Source organism: Rhinolophus hipposideros (genome assembly GCF_964194185.1).
Source record: "Rhinolophus hipposideros genome assembly, chromosome: 19".
NCBI classification, from domain to species: Eukaryota; Metazoa; Chordata; class Mammalia; order Chiroptera; family Rhinolophidae; genus Rhinolophus; species Rhinolophus hipposideros.
In genome coordinates this window covers 11,407,258-11,419,601 of record NC_138065.1, presented here as the reverse complement: position 1 = coordinate 11,419,601, position 12,344 = coordinate 11,407,258, and the positions used below count along the sequence as shown (strand labels likewise).

The 12,344-nt window shown below is 41.0% G+C and overlaps 2 protein-coding genes across 2 annotated transcripts in view; both read left to right on the top strand.

Annotated features, from left to right (window-relative positions):
• Positions 1–2,455, top strand: part of LOC308487254 (uncharacterized protein) — a gene marked incomplete at its 5' end in the record, with an annotated part of 31,825 nt that extends 29,370 nt beyond the window's left edge. Inside the window, one exon of the mRNA XM_081025263.1 lies at positions 1,331–2,455. The remainder of the gene's footprint in view (positions 1–1,330) is intronic.
• A 4,002-nt stretch (positions 2,456–6,457) lies between these two features.
• Positions 6,458–12,344, top strand: part of LRIG2 (leucine rich repeats and immunoglobulin like domains 2) — a 91,524-nt gene continuing 85,637 nt past the window's right edge. The window contains exon 1 of the mRNA XM_081026037.1: positions 6,458–6,479. The gene's annotated coding sequence lies outside the window, so the exon portion shown is untranslated. The remainder of the gene's footprint in view (positions 6,480–12,344) is intronic.

Below are 12,344 nucleotides of genomic sequence, written 5' to 3'. Positions count from 1 at the left end.
CTTTACTCAGAGATGGCAAAATGAACTTCATCCTTTATTATGAGCTCTTAAGTTAGGAGAGGCCAAAACGAATTACTACTGCAAGAGTATGAAGGTCATTACATGTCTATGAGTTTGCCTGTGTGTTTCAGTTGTGGTAACCCATATGTCCTAAATTATCCAGAAAAGTCCAGATTTTACATATTTTATCTCAAAAGTCCTTTACTCCTCAGATCATGACGTTCAGAAATTTTTCAGTTTGTAAAATATGATTATTTTAGCTACAGACAGCCTCATAAGCTCTGTTTAACAGTAATGACGTGCAAAGCTGTTTTAGGCTGACGGAAGGCTGTTGAAGAATGAACAGTCATCCTCTATACCCCTACGACATCTCAGCAATGTAATAACAAGTCATATCCTCTGTTATGACTTTAATGCACACGAAAAGAACAGGGCTTAACACAATCAATCCTAGAATTATCCTGACCTCCTTACTTTAGTAGAAGTGGAGAAAGGAGAAGGGGCATTAGTTTATGTTCCTTATAAGTTGTCCCCCTCCTCATTGGAAATTATATGCTTTTCCCAGGTGTCCAATGCGTCATGTGCTCTTCACCAGCCATTTCCTCCATCATGGGTCACCCTCAATTAACTGTGTCTGGAGCTCCTGGACACAGTTCTCTTGTCAGATGTTGTTCCCTGCGATGAGTGTAGCACAGGAGTACAGGGAAGTAGGGCACACTTCTCTGTACCCGTTCATCCCTAATCTCCACATTCCCACCACACAAGGTAGGTGGTTGGTGTATGTCTCTTGGACTTAGCGAATAGTTGGAATAACTTGAGTAAATCACAATGTAGGAAGGGGGAAAATATTTAAACTGGACATGAAATTTGCTATAATCACACAACTCATAGTGCATTTGATAGGTAGGAACTCTATGGAAGCTGCCTCCCTGGACGTCCATCAATACTTACCCTTAATTAGAAGTTTAGACTCAAGGCCAGTAGACCTGCTATTCAAGAGTAAAGTCCATATTCCACTCTAAACTTTCTCATGTCACACTGCTTTCAGCCTGGTGAACTCACGAAAGACTGCAGGAGGGAGGCCAGCAAAATTAAGTGCCCTAGCACCCCTGCAACCATAAGAGGAAGTCAGAGAATGGAGAACAAAATGAGATTAGTGATACTAATTGATCAAGTTATATATTTTTTGTACATCCTAGTTTTAGTGTATCAATGGAAGTCTTGCTAAATGGCCTTTTTAATGGTCTGAGGAAAGCTAACGACATGACGCTCTTCCCAGGAAATTGCTTTGTAGATAACCTAATCTGTAATCTTTCTACCCTACCCTCAGGTCTGAGAGTCCTGCCATTTTCTAACCTCTGCTGCACCTGCCTTTGGGATGTTCTCGTCGTTACCCGTGGAGTTGGTCTCATTCCAGGAACGCTTTCTTGCTGCTCTTTTCCCCCCACTTCTTCCGCCTCCCCGGCCCCGACTCCGGTTCAAGCCGTTGTTTCTCAGTCTAGTTGTGTAGGACACAGCTCCCTGGCCGACGCTGGTATTATGAGCCTTGTACAACAGGCTCTCCTGGCTAAGGCAGTCAGTCCCCCTGGCTAAGGCAGTCAGTCGCCTGTCAATGGTTGGCCGCTCATGGCAACACAGAGTAGCCCACGGCAGCACACGGCAGTTCACGCTGGCTGCCGGCCACTCACTTCGACCTCCGGTTCACGGCAGCCCAGCTCCAGGGAGAGCTGTTGTTTACAACTTAGCTCACTGGCTCGTGTGGGAATCGAACTGGTGACCTCGGCATTAGGAGCTCGGCGCTCCAACCACCTGAGCCACCGGGCTGGCCTTCTTGCTGCTTTTAGCAGTTCATTTCTCTCAGTCCGAGTTATTCGGTGAAGAAAACCCAGATGCTTCAGGCAGCTCCCACAGACCAGTCCAGGGCGCCCATGGGCCCTCCGAGTGTGGTCCCTGTTTTAAGTCTCCTCACCGCTGTGAGGAGCAGATATTCCTCTTCTTCCTTAAAGTTATCCAGACAATAACTGCTGGAGCACAGTGACACAGAAGCACATACACAGCTTTCAAGGGCAAATGTTAAATGACAGAGATAATATGAAATCCAAACTAACGCTCTCAAACTGCCTATAAAGTGCATTCATCTCATCAACATTCCAGACCGTCACGGTGTTTTGTTGTTGGTGGTGTCTTTCAATGATGTTTAACGTCTTTAGAAGAGGCGTGTGTTTCCCATTTCTCTCCAGTCTGTACTCCTCCCGTTATATTACATCTGAATGCTTCAGAGTGCTGGCCTGCCCTCTGAAAACATTTCAGTTTGAGATCCTCGTAGCTAAACTCATAAGGAGGAAGATACACATTTTCCTAATTACAGTAGTCCCCCCCCCTTGTCTTACCCGCTGTGAAACGAGGTCTGAAAATATTAAATGGAAAATTCCAGAAGTAAACAATTCATAAGTTATAAGTTGTGCATCATTCTGAGTAGAGTGATAAAATCTTGCGCCGTCCTGTTCTGTCCCACCCAGGACATGAAACTATCCCTTTGTCCAGCGTATTTATGCTGTGTCCACTCCCTGCACACTGGTCACTTAATAGCCATGTCAATTTCCAGATCAGTTAGAGCACACTCACCTAACTTTTATTACAGTATATTGTTATAATTGTTCTATTTTATTAGTAGTTATTGTCAACCTTTTACTGTGCCTAATTTATGTATTAAATTTTTATCATAGGTGTATATGTATAGGAAAAAACCATAGCATATATAGGGTTCAGTACTGTCCGTGGTGTCGGGCACCCACTGGGGGTCTTTGAATGTCCCCTGTGAATAAGGGGGGACTACTGTACCCTGTGTAATATGTGAACATATCTCCTTTCCTCCCCTTGTACCTTTAAACTTTGCCCCTTGGATCTTAAAGTTATAATAGTTCACTCACTTAGCTATTCCCAGACACATGAAGTTTTTAAATGTTCCTTTAAGGATCTAGGTAAGTGCTTGGCAAGACTTAAGCCTCTCCCTCCACCTTTGAACTACTGGAGGTGGAGGGGAGGTTTGATTCTTCAGGCCACATTCGTACCAGTCGGCGTTCATCCTTAGCACTGTCACTGATATTGTTTGGAATACTGGTAATTAGGCAATGATTCCTTCAGGATTTTACTTAGTAAGTTCTAATTTCCTCCTGTTACGCCACCAGACATTTTCATTTGTTCAGCAGATATTTATTGAGCTCCTGCTACCATGTTTCCCCGAAAATAAGACCTAGCTGGACCATCAGCTCTATTGTGCCTTTTGGGATCAAATATTAATATAAGGCCCGATCTTATTTTAATATAAGACCCGGTCTTATACACTATACTATAATATGAGACCGGGTCTTATGTTAATGTTTCCTCCAAAAGATGCATTCGAGCTGATGGTCTGGCTTGGTCTTATTTTCGGGGAGACACGGTATGAGTCAGGTACTTGCATGCTGGGAATAGAGCAATGACCAGAGCAAAGCTCCCTGCCCTCAGGAGGCCTCCGTTGTGGGAGAGGAAACCCGGTCAGTCACCACAGGAGAGAGCCTGTTGTTAAGATCTGTCATGCTGCAGATTTCACACACTGGCTTTAATTCAGAATCACCAGTCTTGCATGTTCATCTTTCATGTAATCAGGAGATTTTTATCTCAGCACAAATAATTACATGTTGTTAAAATATCAACTTAATAAAATGCTCAGATGTAACTAGTCTGTGACTAGCTAGCTCAATAGAAAGGGAAAGGTATAATGAATGACCTCAAGGTCATTAACTCTTGGGCTTATTCTACGCACAAATCAGTTAATACCCTTGAGGCTCATAGCCACAGAGTACTTTGCTAACCTGGCCAGTCCTTCTTCAAGGCATCAGGGAGAAATAGATTAGGTGTCTGTTATCCTGTTGGAAAAACAACATCCACACCCTGATGATGGTTTTCCAAGAGGCTTGCAGGACAATAGTATCCATTGTGATCAAATGTGGCCCCCCGCAGTCTTCACACTAGAGGCTCTCCCGGCTTCCTTCTGTCTCCACCAGCCAGGAAAATCTTGAGGGAGTTCTTTTCCTTGGATGAAATCCTCGGGGTTGGATTGCAGTCCTTTTATTTCTGTGCTGCTTCTGTGGTCTAGTCTGTCTTCGAGAGAGTTTCTGAATGAAACCATTAATGCAGAAAATTTAAGAGAATAACAAATGTGATGGGGGCATTTTGAGAATTTAAGCTGATAGTATAGTATGGGATGTGTCTGGAGGACCTGGTTCCATGTATGTGAAGGATTAAGGAAGCTCATCCTAATGGAAGAGAGGCCCACAAGACAGGGTTGGAAGAAGAAAGTGATTCTGGGCATGGACCAGATTCGTGTTTGAATCCTAGGGAAAAGGAGCTAAAATAAAGGACATGTCAAAGCCAAAAGAGTAGTTTCCATAAAATCGCTGAGCCATCAGGATCTTAAAGCAGCTCTTCCAGATTGGTTGTGAGGAAAATCGATTCCAGATTAATGAGACTAAAATAACGATATTTGCTAACTGAATACAAGGTATGATCTGGAATTTTACTTTAATGGACATTATTGGAAACATCCAACAAAATTTGAATGAGGTCTGTAGATTAGATATTATTGAACAGCGTGACTTCTTAATTTTCATAATTGTGCTGTGATTATGAAAGAGAATGTCCTTGGGTCAGCAGGTTAGCTCAGTTGGTTAGAGTGCGCTGCTCTTAACAAGGTTGCCGGTTTGATCCCCACATGGGCCACTGTGAGCTGCGCCCTCCACAACTAGATTGAAACAACTGCTTGACTTGGAGCTGATGGGTCCTGGAAAAACACACTTAAATAAAAGTTTTTTAAAAAAGAGAATGTCCTTGTTTTTAGGAAACACATACGGAAGTAGTTAGGGGAAAAGGGCATCATGCCTACAACTTACTCTCAGAGAAAAAAATTTCAGAAAAAGAATGGTAAATGAGAGAGCGCGAGAGAGAGAGCACACACTAGGCATTGGCTTAGGTTGCTAGGAGAAAATTGAAATTAACAGGTAGCTTATTCACGACTAACGTCAGAAGTTCTGAGGACATGCCTCAAAACCCTTTCATTGGGTACTGAGTGCAAATTTATGATGTAAGATCTGGGAAGCAGCCCACATGGCAGAATGTCTTGAATACCAGTGAGTCATTGCTTATGTTTGAGGCACCTATACAACACTCTTCTAATCCTAAATCACTTCAACCCATCTTAATTTCAATTCCAGGAACTCCTCTACCAAAAATTATTTGTTTCTTTACATTGAGTCATTGCAGTCACAAATTCCATACAACTCTCCTGCTTGAACAATAGAATAATCCATTTTCTGATGAGCGTGCTTAATCCAAATATTATAAATTCCAAACAGTTATTGACTATAGGGATAAAATATTTTGGACCCCAAAGTCAAAGTTGATTAAAAACTAGCACGGATCACAGAGTGAATCACCAACCTCTCTTTGCTCTATTTGTTTCCTAGCTTTGCTCTGTTATCTGTATATCACTTGTAGGCAGGAAGCAGTCAGATTGAAATACAAATTTTACCTGTTTCTTTAAGAAAAAAGAAAAACAAATGGATGATTTATTCTAAGACTGTACAGGAACTTATATTCTAAACGTTCATAAATACATATTTTAGGAACTCTTTATCACCTCAGAACCCTCCCACAGCTTCTCTTTAATCTTTTTAAACATCCTGTTACATAAATTGCAGCTGCATCTATAGCAGGAAGAATAATAAGATAATAATTGGTCAAACATCAAAAGCACTTGGGTGGGTCTTTCGCAGAACTTCAGTGTTCTCGCCCACCAACACCACGTTCTTAGATTTTTTCCAACCACATTAATGTATTGTTTGTTTGTTTGTTCTTTTTCCTTTCCCTTGAGTAATTACTATGAATTTTTTCCAGATCAGGAACTTTTCCCAGGAAAAGACCACGACTATTAAAGCAGAAAACAGTACCTGAAGATAAGATGTAAACTCTTTCCAGGCCCACCCCTCTCTTTGATTTATTTCTCTTTATCGAATGGGATTGATTGGTGGAATTGCACGTTCTCAGTTTTGTATGAGGGACAGGTCCTCTACCTGACCTATGAACTGTCCTTCCCACCCAGTATTTGATAGTAAGAGCCACACAAATTGTCTTATGAGGACTGTGGGTCTAATACATATATATATACCGAGAAAGTATTTCTTGATCATAAAATGTTAGAAAGTTTTAGAAGTCGTGTAGCTTGACTCGTCATCCAACGCAGACATTTCTTCCATAACTTTTTTGACAAATGGTCGCCAGCCAAGACTGGGTCCGTTTTGGTGCTTGACAGCTCTCGTCATAACCCTTTCCTCTTGCTGTGTTTGTTTTGGAGCCTCACAGATTATGTCTACCCCTCTTCCACAGGACAACCCTTCACACATTTGGTGGCTGCTCATTCGTCCCAACTAAGCTTTCACCAGGTCTGTAAGGAGTTTTCAGGTCACCTTGAATAAGTGCATAAACATCCAAAAGTCAACAGTAGTTAACTCTGAAAGGAAGATTATGGTTATGTTATTTATTGTCTTTCTTATATGTAAATTCTAATTTTCACAATGTATATTTAATAATAGTGACCACATTAATTATTTTGAGTTTATTTCAGATGCCAGTCCTGGCATGCATATATAATTATCCTACAATAACCCCGAGTGATAGGAACTGTAATTAGCCCATTGTACAGATAAATAAACAAGGGCATAGAGGAATTAAATAATTTGTCAAAGGCACACAGCTAAGTAAGTGCCTAAAAAGAAATTGAAGGGGCGGCCTGTTAGCCCAGTTGGTTAGAGCGTGGTGCTGATATCACCAAGGTAGCCGGTTCGATCCCCACGTGGGCCACTTGAGCTGCGCCCTCCTTAAAAAAAAAAAGAAAAGAAAGAAAGAAATTGGAACCCAGACTTGCCTAATTGTTAACCATCCCTCTGATAACAAGAAAAACAGTTTATTTCTTTTTTGGGGAAGACAAAAACAAAATTTGTTTTTAGTGGTGTCCAGAAATTGATAGAATGTGCTCGATTTGATCAGAATAGTTTCCAGTACACTGATTGTTACTCCCCTTGATTTGGACACAGTGCAATCTTTTAAGTGTCCCTGGGACGGCATTTGATTTTTCACCTGCGATAGGAGTTTGGCTCAACGGAGCTTTCAAAAAATCCTTTGGTTCTTCCTCCTTCTCCTCTGTCATCCCATCGGCTCTTATGCCTCCAGTAATCATTTTATAACCGAGTGGTTGACATTTTTCTCCATGCTCATACATGAGTAATCATATATAGACGAATAACAAGCACATGCATATTCAATATAGCTTTTTTTGTCATTTAAAAAGTGACTACATTTTTGTCTCTTTTACTTAATATAATTTCTTGTGTAAAATCCCTTTAAGTCACATGGCAGAGTATAAATTCGTTCTATTTAATGGGTGTTCCAAAATGTGGATGGATTATAATTTGTGCAACCATTCCCCTATTGATGGGCATGCATAGTATTTTACAATACAGAGGGTGCCAAAAAAATGTATACACATTTTAAGAAAGGAAAAAACTGTATTAAAATTGTAATATATACCAATAACAAAAGATGAATACAAGTCATATGTATACATATTTTTAGCACCCCCAGTGTGTGTGTGTGTGTGTGTGTGTGTGTGTGTGTGTGTGTTGCCACTTAAGACGCTGCTCTAATAAATATCCTTGAACATGTTTCATGATGTTTTTACTTCAACAGTTTTATTGAAACGAGTGTTTTTATTTCAGTAGACTAGATTCCCACCACTGAGACTGCTGGGTCAAGGGTATAAATATTTTTTACATAATAGCTGTTACCAGGTTGCTTTCCAAAAAGCCTGTCACACTTTATATTTTAATAGCAACACATGAAATACCCTTTACGCCACATCTCTGCAGCAGTAGGTATTACAGCCTATTCAGCAGCCATTCTAATAAAACTTATGAAATAAGCGATCAAAGGAAACTACTTAACTATAATAAAGATTACTGCAAATCAACAGCAGTTATAATCCTGGCAAAATATTAAAACTCATTCAAAATCAGGAGCTATACATTGAGCTTTTAATTCAATACATCTCCCAGGTCTTTTTTCTGTTACGTTTAAAATTGATGTATAATACACATGGAAGCGTGCACAGATCAATGAATTATTGCAAAATAAACACATCCACATAGCTACCACGCAGGTCAAGAAATAGACATTAGCAGCACCTCAAAAGCCTTCCTCATGCTCCCTCCCAATCACTGCCCCTTCCTCTTTCCTCAAGGGAACCACAGAATCGTTTGCCTGGTTTCGAAATCCTTAGAAATAGACTCATGCAGCATATACTGTCTTTTGATCTGTCTGGGTTCCTCCCTCCCTCCTGCACCCCCCCCCCCCCCGTAACCCCCGCCCCGCAAGTTCCTGGAAAGCAGATAGGAGAAGTTCACTCATTTCGTTGCAGCACAATAGTTAATTGTACAAAGAATACGCCACAATTAATTCACCATCCTTGTTTTGATAGACTTGCAGGTCCTTTTGAATCTGAAATGTGTCATCCAATATATTAACCACCAAAATATTCCCAGCTTTGTGTTACCAGACCATTTCTTTCTACACAAATCATTGACTTTCTACCCATTTGACAGGACCAGCCAGGTTTGTGTCAGCCAACTAGAAATCTCCCTTCAGGTTAACCTTAATGCACTGACAAATATTGTTTGGGCAGGTTGTTCAATTAGCTGAAACTGGAGCTATCTGTAGTATTATTTAACGTACATTCCTGCACCTGATCCTACTCAATCTACCAAATATTTACGGAAGTTCTACTAGTATGTTTCAGGTACTGCCCGGGGATAGAGCAGTGAACAAAACAGATTCGATCCACACCTTCACATGGAATTTGCATTCTAGTTGATAAGATGCATGTAAACAAAAATAACTTCAATAATTTTTTTGAAGAGCATGAGAAAAATGAAACAGATGGGGAATAAGGAGGAGAGAGGCAGACAAGTTTGGAAGGAGCTAGCCATGTGAAGCCTGGGAGTGGAACGTTCCAGACAAGCGGGCAAAGCGCAAAGACCCTGGGGAGGAGGGTGAACTTCAAGAAAACAGGAAGGCTAGTGAACCGAGAGCAAATCGTGACCAGAAGCAAGTGGAGAAGCAGACAGGAGCCAGTTCCGTTTAGGGTCTAAGTCCTAAAATTCTAAATGCAATGGTGAGACAGGTAAGGAGATGTCACAGCCAGCTCTCCCTTTAAGGAATGGCTGGAGGCCCAGCCTTAAGCTGACAACTCTTTCAGCGTCTGCCTCTGCTGTAGAGAGCATGGCTGCCTGAGGACACTTCCTTCCTGGGGCAAACCACATCTGTGTCTGCAGAGGCGCGCGCGCGCGTATGTGTGTGTGTGTGTGTGTGTGTGTGTGAGAGAGAGAGAGAGAAGGCTCAGCTATTTTGATCTGGGCAATTCTGACCGACAGTACCCTTTTCAGAGCTCCCTGATAGGTTGGCCAAAGCTTTGTTGAGTCTGCATCACTGATTTATTCTTCTGCCCAATCCTGTTTCCTCCCCTTTTCTTTCCCAGGTATCAAACCCTAAGCAATATCTTTGATCCCATACTCAGTCTCCACATCTGTAGAGAGCCCAGCCTATGACCAATGAAGCCATTGAAGAATTTTAAGCAATGGATTCAAATGGGATGATTTAGTTTTTACATCACTCCAGCTGCTGTATAGAGAATGGGTTGTGGGAGGTAAAGTGAAAACTGTGGCCCAGGGGAGAGAAGGTGGAGGCCTGATCTAGGGAAGAGCCGGAAGGTAGGGAGAAGTGGGTGGATTTTGGATAAAATTTGGTTATAGAACTAAGTGTAGTTCATCCCAAGTATTTTGATCAGTTGTCTTCCTGAAAACAAATTTAGCGTGTCTTTGTACCTGTCCAGTAATCATTTACCTGTCCAGTAATCCCTTCAAAAAAGGAAACAGCATTAATTAGTGCCTGTGTGGCATGACCCCTAGTAACCTGGACAGTCTCATTCTCACATCCTCCCTCTGTTAACTGTCCCGGCCACCTCAGCCTTGTCTCCCTTCCTCTAGCATGCCACGTCGATGGCTGCCTCATGCCTTCTTCACTTGGATTTTATTTTCAGATTTTCTCTGTAGCCCTCACCACACTTTGCCTACCTAAACTCTGTTCATCCTTCAGGGCTCAGATTACATGCTGCTCCCTCACAGACGATTTCTCTGACACTGCTCCCTGCGGCAGTGAGGCTAGTTTCCCTAATTACGTACCCGCATAAATCCCTGTGTGTTCTTTCACAACACTCAGCACAAGTTGTAATGCTGTAATGTTATCATTTGTCTTCCTCTAACTAGAGTTCCACAAGGGGCAGGAATGGGCCTGTTTTGATTTCTGCTTCATCCTTAGTGCCTTACACAATAACTGGGACCCAGTAGGTGCTCAAGAAATATTTGTTGATTAATGAAATTGCTCATGTGGACCTATTTTGGCACCTACGTAGGGTCGATTCCTTTAAGTGTACATGAAACATTGTTTAATCCACGCCAGAAATTTCCAGGGATCATTGAAGATGTTCAGACCATCATTAGAAATGTCTCATTTTATTTTCCCACATGAAAAACATTTCTGGGGTAAAATTTAGTTATTGTATCGTATGGATGTAATTTCAGAGTAGTACCAAATAATTGTAATGAAAAAAAATTAATCCTGCTCTATTTCTCAATCTTAACTCTCTAGACAGGCAACTACTTGAAGCAGGTTTGGTCAATTTTCTATCTTTAAAAGCAATCCTTTTTCACACTTGAAAATCAGTACATTTCATATCTGACACTTTTCTGACTACCGATGATGTTTGTATTTCCATTTGTGCCTTGCAGTCACATTTGGCAGTTTCTTTCTCTTTCAGTGTTTAGGACTAGAAATCTTGATTTGTTCAAAGTGGCAGAACATCACGTATTATCTCACCCCAGTGACATTTTACATTTCTTACCTATATTTGTTCTTTCTCTTCCAGCATGAAAATTACCTTTCTTTTTTAAATTGAGATACAATACTGTAAAATTCACCTTTTGAAAAAAGTGTCTTTCTTGAAGAAACTAGGAAGAAAAGTGCCCCATACATGGTTTACCAGCAGACATGCTACTGCTTTCCAGAAGCAGTTATCTCTTGCTCACCTTAAAGGATGGCCTGGGTTCCGAGGCCAAGATAAGGAGGGAGGGGGGGCAGTAGTGAGAGCAGGTAAATAGAGGCAGGGAAAAGCAAGAAGGCATAGACTTTGTCTAATCAGAAAGGGGTAGTGAATTTCTTTCAACAATTTCCTTTCATAACTAGTTTGTCATTCCTTATTCACATCAAATAGTCATTTATCAAATATCATAGGCAGAATTTGATATATATTTATTTTTATTATTTATTTATTTATTTTAATTTATTGGGGTGACAATTGTTAGTGAAATTACTTAGATTTTAGGTGTACAATTCTGTATTGCATCATCTATAAATCCCATTGTGTGTTCACCACCCAGAGTCAGTTCTCCTTCCATCACCATATATTTGACCCCCCTTACCCTCATCTCCCTCCCCCCACCCCCCTTACCCTCTGGTAACCACTAAACTATTGTCTGTGTTTAGTGGTGCTCTGAGTCCCAGAGCATTTTACATGACCTGCAAAAAACGACCTTTGTTTCTCATGTTTGTCTTGTTCTTTTGTTGTTTTTGGTTTATATACCACATATTAGTGAAATCATAGGGTTCTCTGCTTTTTCTGTCTGACTTATTTCGTTTAGCATCATACTCTCAAGATCCATCCATGTTGTCACAAATGTTCCTATATCATCTTTTCTTACTGCCGAATAGTATTCCATTGCGTATATATACCACAACTTCTTTATCCATTTGTATATCGAAGGACATTTTGGTTGTTTCCATGTCTTGGCCACCACCAAAGCTGCAATGGACATTGGAGCACACGTGTCTTTATGTATAAATGTTTTCAGATTTTTTGGGTAGATACCCAGGAGAGGGATTGCTGGGTCATGTGGTAATTCTATTCATAATTTTTTGAGGAATGATTTATTTTTTATACAGTTTGGAGTTTATACTGCCCAGGTCCATCCTAAGAGTCTCTTGTGTTCTAGGCATTGTTACCTTTGTAGTATCATACACATATTAAAATACATAATCAGAGGTGGCCGGTTAGCTCAGTTGCTTAGAGCGTGGTGCTGATAACACCAAGGTTGCCGGTTTGTTCCCTGCATGGGCCACTGTGAGCTGTGCCTTCCTTAAAA